At 30.3% G+C, this 18,029-nt stretch overlaps 1 long non-coding RNA gene across 1 annotated transcript; it reads left to right on the plus strand.

Moving 5' to 3' along the window:
* Positions 1–9,574: 9,574 nt before the first annotated feature.
* On the plus strand, positions 9,575–14,628 carry LOC123220478. The gene is made up of 4 exons (XR_006503051.1): positions 9,575–10,129; positions 13,330–13,496; positions 13,590–13,884; positions 13,988–14,628. It is a non-coding gene; the product is annotated as an uncharacterized LOC123220478 (long non-coding RNA).
* The last annotated feature ends 3,401 nt before the right edge of the window (positions 14,629–18,029 follow it).

The raw sequence follows: 18,029 nt of genomic DNA on the forward strand, positions 1-18,029 counted from the left end.
AATAAAAATTAAATTTTTTTGGAAAGTAAAATCACTCAAAGTCTGTCTAAAAAGGTTTAAGCAGAAACTTTCATGTACATTTTAATTAATATCCTATTTAAAAATTAAATTAAATGTGACTCATGGGGCAATAACAATTTTCTCTTCAAGGTTTCAACCTTTCATGTGAGGTTAACAACAAAAGTGTAATATATAGATAATTTATTATTATATGATTGTATATTATTTTATTATTAATTTAAATTAATCTAATTATATGATGATTTATTATCTACATATCTAATTATATACTAAAAAATATGTATATATAATTTTATAAATAGTATTATATATATAATTTTATATATAAATAATCATATATTATCGTATAATTAAATATTTTTAAATTAGAGATAAAAAATATTTAATTATATAAAAATATATTATTATTTATTTATAAAATTATGTATATTATTTATATATATAATTTTATGAAGTTTTATTGACAGATACATCCATGCGTTTCGTTTGGATGATAATATTTACAATAAAAAAAAAAAACTTTATCATAATACTTTTTTACGAAAGTATATATCCTAAATTTATTAAATTATATGCTTAAAGAGTGAATAAAATAAAATAGAGGAGACAATTGTAATGAAATAAAGGATATTAAAGCTTTGTAAATAAAATTTTAGACTCTTTTTCATTTTTTATTTCTTTAATTTTTATATATTTAAAATAAAATTCAACGAATAAAAATTAGAAAAAATGTATAATTAAACAAAAGTATTACAATCATTATATAACAAAGCATTGAAACTATGTATATTTATAATAAATATTAATTTAAATACCAATAATAATATATTATCATGTGATTAAATAACTTTAAATAAATGATAAGACAACATTAAATTATATGATGATATTATTACAAAATTTTTTAAATGTGGGCAAACATTGATATTGTTTTAATTTAATAAAACTAAAGTGAATATATAGTTTAGTGAATTAATTTTTTTAGACATACCATGATTGTTTTTGTTGATTGTCTGATACACTTCACATATAAAATCTAGGTTATGACAATGCAAACGTGAGCTATTAAGTTTATCCAACTTATGATAGGAGAACCCAATAAACTATTATAAATGTAAATTAGGTTTCCTTTCCCAATGCACATATGATAAATCACATATTAAAATTATCGTCATTTTGAAAACATATAAAAAATGAAAATTTTTTTCACTAGATCGACAATTGATCTAATTAAAAATGAATTTTTTATCAGTTATGACACATTAGGTTTCTCTGAAATCCTAAAACTCTTTATTTTTCAAGTATTCTATAACTTGTATATGTATGAATTATGTATTAATATAATGTATGAATTTGTGCAATTAATTGAATAGACACATTATTTTTGATATCTAAATTAATATTTATTATAAGTACACATCTTATTACTCATAGCAAACTAATCAATTTTTGAGTGTCTTTGTTGGTATATAAGACCCTTGAGTGTGTGTACTCGTTATAAGGAGAAAATTGTTATAATTCCGATTTATGGTATTATGAGTTGAACAATATTATTTTATATTTAATTGTTTTATTCATAATATTACAATTCGGCACTATAATTTAATATTAAAATTATATATACTAAATTTTAGGTATCAAATTACATATCTAGTTGATCTTATTAGGTAAGAGTAATGATGAGTTAAGGTTAAAAAGTTATTATATGAGTTATTAAAATGACCTAATTATGGATGGTGTATCCATGTTTTAAAATTATTTTTGATATTTGAAAATTAAGTTCAATCAGTTGAAATTTGACCATTTCAATTAGGAATTATCTCAATTATCATTTATAGATTAACATAAACATCAATGTCATTAATTTTTAATAGTGTGAGAGATCAAACTTTTTTATTTTTATGTGATAAAATATAAATTTTATTTATTTAATAAAAATATCTGAAAATTCAATGGTTTCAACTAAAAAAACAAAGTTTATTTGTTTTATTATAAAAAAATTTAATACTTTTAAATATTCTTATCACATCATGAATTAACAAATCTCTAATATAATAAAATAAATTAATGTTTATAAAACTTCGTGATTCATGTTAATTTCTTTGAATGGGCTTATGTCATAGATGTGATTTATTTATTTTTATAATGTCAAGTAAATGCATTCTCTAATGAAATTTGAATAGAATAAGTTTGGTGCTTTTTGGTTGTCATCAAAGGTCGACTTCCACCCTAGAAAAATAAACACTTGAGAATTAGAATTGTTATCCTGCATTAATATGGCAAATCATTATCAATAATTTAAAAAAAAAAAAAATAGATGTACTTCCGTCTATTAATATTAGGGGATTGCATCTCCACAATCACCAACATACGTGTAAATTTACACGATGAGTTAATAAAATTAATAGAATATTAGAATTAAAAAAAAAGATTTGAGGTTGAAAATCTATTATATTTATGAAATTTTGATTTATTTGATATAGTGATTATGAATCTGATTACTGTATTTTAAATTTATTTTTCTAATTAATACAGACAAAATCTTTTATTCAGAAAAAAGAAACATACATGTAAGCATATAAATGATAATTCAGATCACAAAAATAATACTAATATCTAGCAATTTTACTGTGATTTGAATGTCAATTAACTTTTCTCAATTAAACTATCTAGCCTCGTCCATGTTCTCACCTCTCATTTTTATCATATTATACTTAAATTAAAAATTGAGCTTATTTCTTAGTATTTTTTATAGGTAAAACAAAATGAGAAAATGCTATGTATAGAAATATGATAATAATATAAAGTAATTGAATGAAAATTGTTATGGTCAATTGTATATCAATGTTTTTAAAATAAGATCAGTGATCGAATTGATTGTCTCACTAATTTATAATTTAATTGAAAATCGACTAGTTTAATTTATTATCAAATTATAATGAATTTTTTAAATAATATCAAATTATCCAACAAATTTTGCTTAAAAATTTACAAAAAACAAAATCAATCAGGATATCCAAATCTATGGTGATTAGAATATATTATTTTTAAGGAGAGACAATTATTCACTTGATTTCAAATAAAAAAATATCCCTATCTCATTAAACATAAAAAAAAAAAAATAATTCTATAAGACATCTCAATTAATATGAAATACTTTTTTTAAATTTTATTTTTGAACATATAGTTTCCTTACAGACATTTAGAAATCCATCTAGTCTAATCTAAAATAATTAAATTACTAAAAAATAATTACATTTTTTAAAAATATCATAAATTTTGATCAAACTTGGTTCTGCTAGTTTTGACCGATTCACTAGTTTTGATTGTCTTTAACCAAGTCAAAAAGTAAATCATTTTTTAATGTTAACCAAACTGGACTTGGAGTCCGTTTCCTATTCAATCACTTGAACCAATCAGTTTGATTTGATTTTCAAAGTAGTATTGTATATTCAAATAAAAGGACTATTTGAAAGATTTAGAACTTTGGGGTGTATACAAATATGAAGAGTTTAGTATTATCAATATGCTTATATTGTGAAATTTTAGGTTTTTTTTAAGATTTACTATTTATAGGGCTATTTGAGACTTTTAAGATAGGAAGAGCCATCGGTTGGGAGTTGTCGGAGATGGGGGAATTTCGCTAGTAGGGATAGAGAGTGTCGGAGAAGCCACTCGCTCGTTAGAAATTTTTTCCTAAAAAATTGAAACCCTAGTGGGGGAATGCAATTTTTCAAAGTTTAATCTTAGGAAAAATTATAAGTTTTTCGGTTTAGGGGGGAAATAATACATATTTTTATATTTTTTTTAAATCAGCCATTAATTGGAAAGTTTTCCCTAAAAAATTGCAACCCTAAGAGGGATGTAATTTTTCAAAGTTTATTCTTAAGGAAAATTATTAGTTTTTAGGATTTAGAGGAAAAAATAATATATATTTTTATATTTTTTTAAATTTATTAGTTAAATAACAATTTTATCCCTAAAATTAACAAATTTTTGAAATTTCAACCACCCATAAAAGAGATTTTAAATTTTTGAAAATTAACGAATAAGAATTTGCAATTACATCAAAGCTTGGGTGGAAATAAATCTTTTGGCCTATTTATTTTTAAGTAATATTGTACATATTTACTTTAGATAAACAGATATATACACATTTATATATGTAATCATATGATTCGTATAATTTTATCTTTAATTCAAAATTACTTAATTATATGATAATATATATAAGTGTGTATATATTTATATATAAAAAATGGGTATATATAATTTTATGATTTATTTTTAAAATGTAAATGTAAAAGGTACGTGCATGCATTCCCCAATGAAATTGGAATGGAGGTGTTACTTTGAATAGAATGAGTTTGGTGTTATTTGTCATCAAATGTCGACTTCCACCATAGAAAGATTAACACTTTGAGAATTAAAATTGTTATCTATCTTGCATTAAAATGGCAAATCATTATCAATAAAAATTAAAAAAAAAAAAACCTTTATATCAACGTGTATCTTGTTCAATTAGAAGATTGCATCTCCACCAAACCTAACATAAATAGTAGTCGATACCAGACCAAATATAATAATAATTTCTGAAAGATTCGGGGGTCAATGAGCTTTTCTCAATTAAACTTCTTTTGGACTATAAAACAATATTATGTAATGTTAATCGTCCATCTCTTCACGTCTCTTTTTTATCATATTTTTCTCCTCTTGAAAACAACCACAAATTAATACATTTAAATCGGACATGTTTCATCTTTTTCTGTAAGGGCAAAGGACAGTTTTCCACCCAAGTTTCAGTGAAAATTTGAAAATATATACGTAATAGTTGAAAAATTTAAATATCTATCAATTTCTAAACTATCATTAAATATACAAATAAAATTATCATTTAATAATAATATTAAAAAATATATAATTTTATCTTATTTTCTTCCTTAGATTTTAAAAATTAATATTTCACCCATACCAGAACTTTTAAAAAGTAACCTTTTTCCCTCCAAATCCTTGAGTTTTTTTTTTTTCACCCCTCCTTCTGGCCACCGATGATTGGTGAGGTGCAATGATGGACGACTCTTGTCCTCCTTCGTTGGATGACTAAGTGGATAACACTCATCGTCCAGATTTAGATGACAAAGCATCATCTAAATGAAGCATTTTCTAGAGATCTGGACAACAAAGAGTCTCCAAATCTGGATGAAGGTGGTCATTTAGAGATAGTTTTCTAGACGACTCTGTCTTATTCTTCTACTGTTGGGCCATTGTTTGCCTGAAAAAAGTGGTTGGATTTTGGGTAGGCCTGGATATGATCTGAGCCGGTTCGGTCTCGAAAGTCGATTCGATTCAATTCAAACCAAACTTGAGCAAAAAGATTTGGCTTGTTTTTAATTAGAGCAAATTCAAACCATACCAATCCTTGTGCAAAACGGTTCATTGACCTCAAGTCTAAAGATCACATATACCTCCGTTCGCTAAGTGGATATTTTCTATAGACACTGAAATAATCATCTATATGAAATTTTTTTGGTGGGTTAGTCTAGTGGACACGCCTATAATATACACCTATGTGTTGTATCAAGTTGTTAGTAAACAACTTTGATAAGTGAGAACTGTTATCTTTCAATGAGATTGTTTAACACAATGATAATTCTATCACTATTATCTCGTGGTAATAATATTAGAGTTACGAACATTTCAAAAACAATCACCTAATATGCACATAGGGTTTTTACGATCATATGCCCAACACGTCGAACACCTACAACCTCATCATGGTTAGACTATTTTTAAGATAAATTATCTATTTAGTAATATATAGATAATATAAATATCTTTTTAATTAATTAAATACAAAATATTACATTAAACATTAATTGTGACAATTAGCTATAGGGAACTATCCTATAGTTCCCTCCCCTGTCACCTCCATCATCTACTACTTAGTGACAATCTCCGACTGTTGCACACTTAACCCACCGATTAAGCTCTTGATCTCATCAATGGAATACTTCAATAGCCATTGTTGGCGAAGCTTTGATTTTTGTGCCAACTGTACTAATTCTCGATGAAGCTCTTGATTCGGGTACCATCAGCCGTACTCTAGATCGCTGCTCTGATACTATTTGATAAACTCTGATACAAAATCAACGCAAGAACGAAAAGAATTCTACCAACACAAGTTAGTGAGGTCGGTGATGGTAGCAGATCTATTCTATCAACAATTAAGGTCAGCGCTCATTTTTACATGATGTTTCCTCAGTGAATAATGTTGTCGATGATCTTTATAATAAACACTATCTCTTGTGGCCAGTACACTCTCTTAGGCGTTGGCATTTTTCAAACATGCTTTAGGAGGTTGGAGACTTGCATAGGGCTAAGGAAGAGCTGAAAATATTGAAAGAAGAAGCACAGGCCAACAAAGATCATATGCTTCAGGTGAGTCTCAAAATCACGAGATGCTCACTGTCCTGTTATGGAATATACGTGTTATGTGACTGTTCACATTGAAATTGCAGTAGCAGAGCATAGCTCAACTAAATGAAGATGCACTGAAGCAGATGGAATTCGCTCACGAAAGCTTCAAGGCTGAGGTACCTTTGGTATTTTTAGTTCTCAAACATGAGGTTCAGCAATTTCAGTTGGTATACTAAGTTATTTTTTATTCTACATACACTCAATTGGGCAGAAAAAGAAATCATTAGAGGCAGAAGTTCTTTCACTTAGAGAGGCTTGAAAAAGAAAATATTCTGTTGTCTGAGCAAGTGGCCTCTGCAGCTGCAGTAAAGGAAGACGATCTTGCTTCGTCCCTAGCAGAAATCACTGGTTTGAAGGATGAAATATCAGTTAAAATGAGACCGATGGCGTGCTGCTTAAGCTAATTATGAAAGGCAGGTTACTTTTAGATAGTTAATTTGGGGTGCTTTAATGTTTAGGATTCTATAGCAATTAATAATATCAGGAAAAAAATTGAAGAATCATCAATGTAATATTTTGTAAATGTGTGGACTTCAAGCATTGGATTCAGTTAAGGTAATTATTTGGGTGATTTTATGTTTGCAACAGTACCACAATTCTCATTGATGAAAAAATGGATAAACATAGATGTAATGAGTTCTTAATTTTTTCTTAGTTTTATTTCTGATCAATTCCTTTCTAGGCTCTTGTTTAGTGCTTTTCGAAAGAACTTGATTAGTTCATGCTATAAACAGGACAAAAAAAAAAGTTCAATTCACACATGCAAACCGACACAATCTTCCTAAGGTTTCAAAGGATGCAAGATGATTGAAAACAAAGCGCCTGTCTTCTCCTGAGAAGAAAAGCTCAAAAGGAAATTTGAGTAGAAAAAGAAACTGAAGCAAAGAGAAAAGAGAAAATATAGAGGGGACAATATTACTTTTTATTCTTCTTATTAGATTTGGATTCACTTATAATGAGTCAATCCAATCCGATTGCATAATTGTCATTGGTAGTTGAGGAGTAGTTAAAGAGACAGTTAAAGGGAGTCGGACATATATAAAATGTCCCAAAACTGTCGTAGTTATTTTTATTAACACAAACATTTTTTCTTCTCCTCCCAATAACACTAGATACATTACTTTCCCAAATATGCTAAAACTTCACAAAATCCATAAATAAAGTATATGGCAAACTATGTTGTAGATATTAACTAATTACACATCAATTCGTATTCAATTCGAAACAGAAGAACACGAAATCCAGGTATGTTTACTGCAATTATTTTAATTTATAGAATTTGGCCGGATTTTTGCCAACAAAATACAAAAGCAAGTTAAATAACAACATATGATGATAACCCAACTCAAGCTCATGTGAGCTTTCTTCCTAACTTATATAGCTCATACCCTCAATGTCATCTCCCTCTCGGCCATGTTTGGTGTTACTGGGTACTCTAAAGGTTTGTATTATTATTTAGGACTAACTCTGAATATTTAACGTAATTTGTTGTTCACTCATTAAGTGTGCAAGCATATGCTATCAGTGGTATGGTTATACATCCCCCTTTCTATGTCTATCAATCACCTGTAAAGATATGAGATTTACATATACAGACATACATATACTTGTTCGTATATGACATAAAAACAAAACTACTATAAGCATGTTATGGTCGTACCTAACCTTGGTATGATTGTAGATGACATATGGGAAATAAGATTCGGGTTTGTTTCACATTTACTTTGACTCCTAACTGATTTCTAACATGTATTCATAAAATCATTCAATCTCTATCATCCTAATATGCGTAAAGCAAGGCTTGAATACAACATATCATAAAATCCACACACAACTAATTCATAGGTTCACATATTTTCTACCTATGCCTCAAATATAGGGTTAGACTCGAACCGAGCCCGTTCGAGCTCGAGCTCGAATGAGCCAGCCCTATAAGAGCTTGATCGAACTCAAGCTACTCGTCAAAATTTTCAATTAAAAATTTTGATACAAAACAATATCATTTTGATTAATATGTATTAAAACGATGTCGTTTTAATAACGAAAAATGAGCTGAATTGAATTCGAACAGAGTTTAAGCTTAGCTTTCACGAGCTCAAGTTCGAATTCGAGCTCAGCTATATGTAAACCGAGTCGAGTTCGAGCTCGCTCAGCTCGACTCGAATCCAACCCTACTCAAACATATCCGGTTCATCTATATATTTATATTCATATGCATTTGTTCAATATCATCAAATTACACTACCACTAAAAACTAAGTCTTCACATCAGGGATTTATCATAAACTTCAAAACCATCACAATCATCATCTAATTACATAATAACACATCATCTAGATAACAAAATTATATATCAAAAGTATATATGTGTAGTTTTATTGTAAGTTTAAATAAGTACTATTTATAATACACAGATAAAAAAAACTATAAATAATTTTTTACAAGTTTGCCAAAAAGAATTATAAAATTAAAATGAATGTCTTTGGATGATGCAAATTTGGTGTTTAGTGATGCAACATCAATTTCTTTATTGATTTGAATTAATGAATAGAGATTTTGTGTATTACAACTCTTTATGTAAAATAAAAAAATAAGGATATCAAATTTTTTTTACTATTATGATATTGTACAATATTTTATTTAAAATTTCGGATTAGTTTAAATTAATTTGGGTTAGCTTAGTATTAATTTTAACCCAACCAGAATATTTTGGGATCAATTATAACTCAATCCAAACTATTTTTTATGTCAAAAATTATAATTCTAACCTAATTTTTTGTATATCAAGTTATGTCAAATCATGTTAAATTTTATCAGATCTATTTATTCTCTTATATATATAAGATTTTAGAATAGTATTATGTATATAATTATTATATATAACTTTATATATAAATAATAAAATATTATTATATAATTAAATAATTAAAAAATAAAAATAAAATAATACCCAAACTAATTTAAATGGCAGCTTTAACTATTATTGTTATTAACTCGTTTAGAAGAATAAAAAAATCGTATATAATTAATAGGATAATTGCGGTCCAGCTTTCAGAATTAATCGTCACGCTCGATGCGACCGTTTACTTAAAATAATGGCCAGCATGTGACGTGATAGTGACCATTTTAATATTATTTTGATTCTCTCCAGTAACTCCACTCTTCCTCTAAGTCAGTTTCTTTATCTCTTACCCTCACCGCTTCACAAATCGCCCAGGTCCGATCGTCTGACTTACCACCAAATAAAAAAAAAAAGGATGAAGCAGAGGAGCTGATTGAAGATTATTGGCCTTTCGAATCCGAAAAACCTCCGGCGAAAAATCTTTCTTATGCGTTGAAAGATGTCAATACCTCCATGGTTGGAGTTTCCGGCATTGGTGGAGTGGGGAAGAATACCTTTTCGGAAGAAGGTTTTGGGAAAGTCATTGAATACCTCTTCAAGGTTGTTGTAGAGGTATCAGAAACTCCTGATCTGAAAGGGATTCTAAGAGCTAGATCTGAAGAGATAGATCTTATAAGATTGATTAAGGGTATCAAAATACTCTTAATTTTAGATGATGTGTGGAATGATCTAGATCTGAAGACTCTTAGAATTTCTTTTATAGCTTGAAGACTTTTCAGGAAAACTCCAGGTAAAACAATTAATTTAACACATTTCAATTTTTTATATATATTTAATTGATTTTGATGTTAGGAATAAGTCATCCTATAATTGATATCTATTCATATATTTCATGATAGAAGTTAGATGAATCTTTGAAATATTTATTTACAGGATTTTTATAATTTTTTTTGTGCTAGCTCTATAAAGTGTTACAATTGGCTATAAATGAATGGAAATATGTTAGTGAATGTTATAAACCAATATGCTTCTGTGATAATTATATGGTCTTTTTTTCTTTTTTTTAAACCTGAAGCCTGTATGATTCCTAGCATTAGTCCTTAAATTTAGGCGATGGCATAAATGAACTATATCTATGTCTTAAAATTTGCTCCACATACTCTGTAAAAACTTCATGTTGTTCTCGATTTATCTATCAACAGTTACAATTCTTCAATACCAATTTGGTTGTACAATTTAACCATCTTAAGCAACTAGATCTAAGATGCAATATGTTGCAAGGTACAATTTCTATTGCTCTAGGAAACTTGACTCACATCAATCTCCTTGATCTTCCCTTAATAGATTTGAAGGAAATATTCCAAAATCATTAGGAAGACTTTGCAACTTGCAAATGATTTATCTGACAGCTCTTAGATTGAGTGAAGAGACGCTTGAGACCTTAGATATTCTCTTTACATGTGTTATTGAGAGACTAAGGTCATTAGATTTAAGTCACAGTCAACTTTGGGGCCAGGTGACCGCTCAACTTATGCAGTTTAAAACTCTGCAATCTCTTTATTTGCATTACAACTCCATTTCAGGTCATTCCATCTTCTTTAGGAGAACTTTGATCATTAGAAGTCCTATGTATTTCTTTTAACAAACTGAATGGAGTTTTTTCTCATTCACTTTTCTAATCTCACAAGACTGCGTTGGTTTACGGCAAATGAAAACTCATTGGTGCTTTAATGGGTTCTTTGTTTTCAACTTGAAAGTTTAGTGTTGGGTTCTTGTCCTTTAAGGCTTCAATTTCCTTCATAGGTTCACTCACAAAAATATGTAGATTCTCTGTATTTATCAAATGCAAAAGGGAAATTTTAAAAAATGGCCAAAATGCCCTCCCATTAAGCAAAAATGCCCAAAATCACTATTTCCAAGCCAAAATGCCCAAATTCACTATTTCTAAGCAAAAATGCCCATGACTTTTTTTAAAATACCAAGATTACCCTTCTCCTCATATTTATATAACTCTCCTCACTCATTATGGGGGTTAAATGTAATTTTAGATAAATATAGGGGTTTTTTTTGGATATTTTACATTGTAAAGGCATTTTGATATTTATTTATTTATTTCAAACTTTTTCTAAAATGTCAAAATTACCTTTCCCCTCATTTATATAACTCTCCTCACTCATTATGGGGTTAAATGTAATTTTAGATAAATATAGAGGGTTTTTGAATATTTTACATTGTAAAGGCATTTTGATATTTATTTATTTATTTCAAACTTTTTCTAAAATATCAAAATTACCTTTCCCCTCATCTATATAAACCCTCCTCACTCACTTTATTTACACACACTTTTCATATCACTCAAACACTCACTCTCACTTTTATTTTTATTCAAGATCAATTAGTAGGGATTCGTTCGGACAGAAGAAGTTCGTATTTCTAAATTCAATTTGAAAAAAATACTATTCATCGAAAAAAGGTATTTATGCCAATCTTAGCCTAAAACCTAATTTTATTTGTTAAGTCTAGTTTTTATGTCATAATATGGGGGTTAAATACAATGTTTGACAAGTATGGGGTTAAATGAATTTAGGGTAAATATGAGAGATTTTTGGATATTTTACATTGTAAAGGCATTTTGATATTTAGTTATTTATTTCATTACTTTTTCTAAAAAATCAAAATTACTCTTCCTCTCATCTATATAAACCCTCCTTACTCATTTTATTTACACACACTTCTCATATCACTCAAACACTCACTCTCACTTTCATTTTTATTCAACATCAATTAGTAGGGATTCATTCGGACGAAAGAAGTTCGTATTTCTAAATTTGAATCGAAAAAATACTATTAATCAAAAAAAGGTATTTATGTCAATCTTAGCGTAAAACTTAATTTTATTTATTAAGTCCAGTTTTTATGTCATAATATAGGGGTTAAATGTAATGTTTGATAAGTATGAGGTTTTTTTTTGAATATTTTAGATAAATATAAGGGGTTTTTGGATATTTTAAATAAATATGGGGGGTTTTGGATATTTTACAATATATACAGGATTTATATAACATGTTAAAAATAGATAGGTATTGCTTTGATATAAGATAACATACAAGGGTGTTAAATAAAGTAAGAGATAATTGAGGGGTCAAATGAAATGTTATTAAAACTAGGGCGCATTTTCATATTAAACATTGTAGGCGCATTATAATTGAAATTATAGGTTTTTTCGAGTTTCATTGCTTTAGGATATATCAATGCACATTTTCCAGATTTCTGAAGAATTTTTCGATTGTTGTCATATTAGGGTATTTCAACTTTTAGATTCCGAATTTCAGTTCCGTTATTTCGAATTTCATCGTTTTAGGATATATCAATTCATATTTTTCAGATTTCTGAAGAATTTTTCAATTGTTGTCATTCTATGGTATTTCAACTTTTAGGATTCAAATTTAAGTTTTGTTTTTTTGAATTTCACCGTTTTAGGATATATCAACTTGTATTTTTCAAATTTTCGTAGAATTGTTCGATTATTACCATTCTAGGCTATTTCAATTTTTAGAATTCGAATTTCAGTTTTGTTTTTTTGAATTTTATCGTTTTAGGATATATCCATTAGTATTTTTCAAATTTCTGAAGAAATTTTTTATTATTGACATTTTAAAATATTTCAAAGTATTTCAAAGTATAGAATTTGAATATCTATTTCAAAGTATAGATATTATAAAAACGTTTTAAATGGAACGTTACAAACATATAGATGCATTTTGATATAAGATAATATACGAAAGTGTTATATAAATTGTTAAATAATTATAAGGGGATAAATAAAATATTAGAAAAATATGAGGAGTTTTTTTAAATTATTAATAATTGTACGACTGTTTTATATATTTATTATTGATTTTTTTATTATAAATAAATAATTATTTTCAAAAACTTATCGTTGTATGATTGGTAATTAAAATGGATGGTTATACATCGGTTTGTTACCAGGGAGAATGAATTCAAGGTTGCAACAACACAATGAAATATGTTGGAGGAGCCAAACAATTGATTAAAATCTCTTATGGAACAACATTCGAGGGATTTATTGAGCTTTTGACGGAGTCTTGCAGTATTGATCCAATGAAAAACTACATTCAAGTATCAATGAAGCCAAGGTATAGTGTAAATAAATATTTAAATTTATAACAGTTTATCTTTTTCATACATTTTGCTTATACTGAGTTTTCATATTTTTTACCATTTTACAGGTTGCGGGTGCATATTAGAAAGCCGCAAAATCATACACAGAATCTGAATTTGGTTCGATGATGCAATCCCTTGACTCAATGAACCCCCAAGCTGGAGCTTATCTACGAGATGTCGGATTTGAGCGTTAGAGTAGAGCATACTTTCCAGGACATCGGTACAACATCATGACTACAAATATTGCTGAGTCATTTAATGCCCTTGTCAGACATGCACGGGGCCTACCTATAACTATGCTCTTGGAGTTTATTCGTGGTACCATGCAACGATGGTTTTACAAGAGGAGAACCCATGCAAGTAAGTATCAATTCGATATTAATTAAAAGTTGTCTCATGTACTTTTTTTCACTTTATTAATCATATTATCAAATGTGTTCTTAATATTTTTTTTAAATTACAGATGAATGTCATAACTTTCTCACCCCTTGGGCAGAAGATAAGATCAGTAATCATCTATCAAAGTCTGCAAGTCTGGATGTTTGACCAATTACACCTACTCGGTATCAGGGTGTTGGATTTGGTGGATTCATGGGTATTGTGGACTTTGGTGACATGTCTTGCATGTGTAGAAAATTTCAACTTTCACGTATTCTTTGTAAGCATGCGATTGCCATTGCACGACATATGAGACTCACGAATGTGCACGCATGAGTTCATCCATTCTTCTGCACCGACATTTACCGTACAATAAATCAGGAATCGATCAATCCTCTTGGAAATCAATGTGATTGGTTACACTCACCAGAAGACAGAGTTATATTGCCCCCCGTCCTCGATAGTCGTCGTCCATCCAACAGAAATCGACGTCCATCGCAAGAAGAAATTGTTACACCGAGGATTTGCAGTCGTTGCCATGAACCGGGGCATACACGAACCCAATGTAAATCCCTAGCACCGGTCCCGAGCTTCGCCCCGCAGCGTTCATCTATAAAAGGCAAAGGAACGAGATTTTGACATGCTTATACTTAATTTTGTTTGTTATATGATTTTTCATTGTTGTACTTTAGTTTTATGTAACCGATGTATTTTTATTACTGTTTCAAACGTGTAATTGTATTGTCATTTGATGTAATAAATTTAGTGTTTCGTATGAGTTATTTTAGTATTACTTTATTTCCTGTAATTGTTTCAAATGAGTAAATGTTTGAGTAATCATACGTTTTTATTGTTTTTTCATTACAAGATTATTTAAAAAATAAAATCAAATACGATACATATCCATATATAACCACAAATAAAGTATATCATATACATATGCATATATAATAAATATATACATCTAAACATAGGAATAACGATAAATATACATCCGTGAGCTACTCGATACAGTGAAAATACAACTGCGTCGCTAATCGTCGACGCATAGCGATAGATGACTCTCGAGGAAAAATGTAGCTCCATGATAACGCCAAACACTCAAAAAATCGTAACATAAACACGCCATAGTCACCGGAGCCCAATCCCTGCTGAGGGACATCCGACGTTCGATGCAAAGTGACGGGATCACGTCGTGGAGTCCTCCCAGAAGCTGTCCAAAAACTCGTCGCCTCTAATAACGCGAGAATAAAGGTCATGTACGATCGCATGCGTTGCTCCAGAGTCCCTATATTTCCTGAATATGAAACCTCTGAATCGTATACAGTAATCGACCACTCACGAAATTCTATAACTCCGACGACCCAATGTGCGTTTTCGAAATTTATAGGGATGAAAACCTATAAACAGTGAGACATTTTAGTTACTTATCGTTGTCGTTAACCAATTGAATGTAATAGAAATATATATAAACTTTATCTGATCGACCATCCCCCATGGTTTGTACAACAATCTCGGGGTGTATTTTGCATCAACCATTCTCGTGAAGAGCCTCGAAAACTCAAACTCGTCAATCGGTATGGTCTGCCAACTCTTCCAAGCCATCTCAATATGGCCTCTAAAGAATGTGTGCGCAGTCGTCCAATGCTGTGAGATAGTCGACTGGTAATCGTCCTGCTGCCGACGTAATAAAGTCAAAAAAGAATCCACATGCTAAAATGGTATAAACAAGTTCACGTGTTAGTTATTAATAAATATATCTAGTTTTTTATTAAATTATATAATATAGACAACTCACATCGTCGGTCAACCATTCGCGTAACTCTATAACAAGCCTCCAGAAGCTGTCCTTCGACTTAGATCCTATGAAGTACACATCATGTGTTTCGGAAGCCGCAGTTCTGGTGTACCATATGAGGAAAGATTCCTCACGGTCTAACGCAGAGGATGGAATCGTCGTGAGTTACCGTTTCGCCCTCCCTCTGAGTGAATTTGTATACGGGGTGCGAACCAGTGGACCCTTCCGGATGATCCGATCACGTGTTGTACGAACCAACTGCATGTTACAAAAAACTATTAATTCATTATTTCATTCAACAAAAACATACACATTATTCGATTTATGTTACCTTCTCTATGTATGCGAAAGGAGGTTTAACTAGAGAATCCTGAATTACGGTCAAGTCAACAGCGTGTGCTCCATCGACAAACTGTATAATTATATATTATAACATCTTAGTGACATATTTATCAATTATATTTATTTAGTAATTATAATTGACAAACCTCAATGTGAATTGTCTCAGAAACATCCTCCTGGAAGTCCTCCTTCTGTGAACTAATATCTACAAGTTTTTTGGTTGAGCTTGGGATATCAACAAGTAACCATAGTCGCTCGTCCTGAAAAAGAGACAAAACATCATTTAAAAAAATATAATATTAAAGACAAATTGATCAATGATATTTCGTAAATCCCCATAACCTGAACTTTCGGGGAAAGTGTTTGAAGATAACCCTCGATCGATGATATATCAATGTCGAGTCCCTATATGCATCAAAAGGAAAAAATGGTTAATGATATTTAATATAAAATATCATATGAACAATAATTTTCATACATCCAGTGGACGATCTAAAGCGATAGGAGATCCGATCAGTTGGCCTTCATGACGAAGACCCTATACAAATATATACCATGAATTAATCGATAACAAAATAATATTAAAAATTAAGTTATAATGATAAGTGACATACCTCAGATCGGATCGGTGAAGTCACCGAAGGGTCAACTAGTGTCCCATCCTGTCGACTACCCTAAGATAATAGTAATATTAAATCTATTCAGTGACATTTTATATATAACGATATTGTAATATAATAACAACATTGGGACATTAAATATAAATTTGATATTACATACGTATCTCATGTGACTGATGGGATGGTATTGCGGCATCAATGGAGGAGGTCATCCCAATAACGTCGTCCTTCTCCTGTACGAATGTAATAATAGTTGTCAGAATAATAACACTGTAGACATTTTATATAAGTAATAAATGAGAAGTAGTTTTACAACTTCAGCGACAGGGGCTAGATATGTACGCGTGACAATGTCTTCCAAACGAGTCATACGATCCTCTAACCGAGTCATTTGGGAAGAGATATTGTCACGTAATCGAGACATCTGAGAAGAGATATCGTCGCAGAAACTCGATATCTCACGTAAAATCGTAGCACCCCAGTGTGCTAATGTAACATCTGATGTAGAAATAATGGATGATATGAATGTGGGACACTGCTCGGTGGCATGATAGGTAGTGCGGTCCTCCACTCCAGGGTGCTCCTCCACGCTAAGGTGGTCCTCCACTCCAGGATGGTCCATAACAAGAGGCTGAATAGACTCCTCATGTGTCTCAGAAGTCTCGACGGGTACATCTGAAGGTCCTAAGGATGGATAAGCCCCGTCTCTAATCGTGGTCGAAACCGAAGAAGATGAGGAGGAATCAACATCGGGTAAACTGGTGTACTCACAAATATCAGCGTACCACGGTAAACCCTCTTCGATCGATGATGGACGAAGAGGGAATGTGACATCCTCCTAATGATGAAGATATATAAGTCAAAATAATTGACTTATTAATTAATTAGTACATACCGGATCACCAGTGAAAATACGACGTATATGAGTCCAACCAGGGACGTCTCGCGTACGCCACCTCAACATCCGTGGGGACGAATAAAGATATAAATAATAATATAAAACTTATCTAAAATGCGAAAGAAAATCTATAAAGGTCGTATTTACGGATTTCAGGCATTCATCCGGAACATACTCTCTCACTCGCCTGTGACATAGAATAATATGTCATCTGCCACACAGCAACGCCCCAGGGTAGGAATTGAACCCGTTCAAATGATCAACTAATTGAAAATAATCCGTGGACACCTTCTTTCGTCAATCATTCCCCAACAAAATAATGTGAAGAATATACAACAAGACCATCTTGACAGCATCAATATCGTCATCCCCCCATGGCCTTGACAAGAAAACACGCTCTAAGTCGTGATACTGCACCGTCGAAAAACCTCGAAAGTATGTATCCCTGATCCTATGACCGGATGAGCGA

This window comes from Mangifera indica, chromosome 7 (assembly GCF_011075055.1).
Source record: "Mangifera indica cultivar Alphonso chromosome 7, CATAS_Mindica_2.1, whole genome shotgun sequence".
Classification (NCBI taxonomy): domain Eukaryota; kingdom Viridiplantae; phylum Streptophyta; class Magnoliopsida; order Sapindales; family Anacardiaceae; genus Mangifera; species Mangifera indica.